Consider the following 1662-nt stretch of genomic DNA (forward strand, 5'->3'; position numbering starts at 1 on the left):
GTGTGTGTGTGTGTGTGTGTGTGTGTGTGTGTGTGTGTGTGTGTGTGAGAGAGAGAGATGGAGGGAGGGAGAGATTTACCAAACATGGGTTAAACATGTGCATCTTTCCTTAATGTTGCAGAATTTCATGATAACACTCACACAAGCGCTTCCACACAGTCAAAGTCAGCAAAGCAGCCTGTGCAACGGTCGCTTTTCTAGTTTTTTTTTTTACTTCCATTTTCTTCCCCTTTGCTTTTAATCCATCTTTTTTCTTTCTTTTTTTTTGGTGAGTGTTCATTCTTTCTCATCTTCATTTTTTCTTCTTTTTGTCCCCCAGAGGCTTTTCCCATTTCCTTCTCACCTCTTTTTTTCCCCCTCAACAGACATAAAGTATTTCTTTTCTCTTGCTTTTCTTGTGCCAGTCTGTCTCATATTGCCAGAGAAAAGTATGTTAGAAAAGAACCGACAGCCTATAAGATATTTTCTGTACTCAGAGCCAAATCCAGCCCATGTCGGTACTTATGTTAACATTTCCTTCAGGTCACAGCTAAGACAGCTGAAGTCTTCTAAGGAAATGTTAATATTATACAGAAGAGAAACAAAGACCTTTCCTTGTTAAATACTAAAGATCAAATAATTCCAGATTTCTCAGATGTTTCTCATATGTCATACATGTTTGCAAATTCTTTCCCACCATCTCTTCTTTGAGGGATAAAGTTTTTATTTGGATGCACAACAATGGAGGACACAAGAAGAACTGGTAAGTCTAAAAACCATCTACAGCAGATGGACATTGTGTGAAAGTTTGTCCTTAAGGAACAGGAAAACGCCCAGCAAAGACCAGACAGAGTTTCAGTATCGATATATCAATATAGAAGATGGGCGTATCTTCTGACCACCCATTGGTTTGGGGACTGCCATTCTGAAGGAGTTAAGCATTTTCTATTTCTATCATATGGAAAGTAGCACTATGGCATCACAGATTGGTTTCGAATCTTCACCATTACTATTATACAAAAACATCTGTCACGAGTTAATCAATTTAGGAGTTAATGACCAGATGATTTTCCACTTTTAACAAAACTGACTGACTTTAGGAAGATTACAGTAAAACACATGGATAATGTAGGGTAAGCATTCAGAAACAAAAATGAAATGTGAAGGATTTATTTGATACTTTACACAACATATCCCAAAAGTTGATTCTGTTCATCTGGGCGCTTTCACTGAGAGAAACATGTCGTGACTTCTTCAGTCTCCGCTGACTGCAGGTTTCCCCAACCTCATAAACCGTACATTTGCACAATGTCTGAAACCTGCACCACTGAATGAACAATGGCTGACCATTGGATACCCTGGCTGAGGCTGAAATATTGTTTCATGCATCTTTAAGCTGACATCTTCAAATTGCTGCTCATGTAAGACACGAAGGATCTATGTGATGTTTATGTTTTAATTTCAGCCGTTGGATTGTGTCATGTGGCTGACAAATAACATACATTCAATCAAATCTTATGAAACCTATTTACATTCTCTGAATATTTCTCATAACTCACCATTAACTTAAAATTGGGGCCTATTTTCTTTTTGATTTGTGAGAACAGACCATTTTGATGATGTGATAGTTTCTCTTGTCATCTTTCTCATTACTTTCTTTCTTTTGTCTGTTATGTGCAGCAC

The 1662-nt window shown here is 37.6% G+C and overlaps 1 protein-coding gene across 4 annotated transcripts in view; it reads left to right on the forward strand.

Moving 5' to 3' along the window:
* The window catches only part of il1rapl2 (interleukin 1 receptor accessory protein-like 2), a 479888-nt gene that overhangs the window by 196048 nt on the left and 282178 nt on the right, over window positions 1–1662 (forward strand). The window lies entirely within an intron of this gene.

This window comes from Pundamilia nyererei, unplaced genomic scaffold (assembly GCF_000239375.1).
Source record: "Pundamilia nyererei isolate P.nyererei 1_Seehausen unplaced genomic scaffold, PunNye1.0 scaffold00001, whole genome shotgun sequence".
Classification (NCBI taxonomy): domain Eukaryota; kingdom Metazoa; phylum Chordata; class Actinopteri; order Cichliformes; family Cichlidae; genus Pundamilia; species Pundamilia nyererei.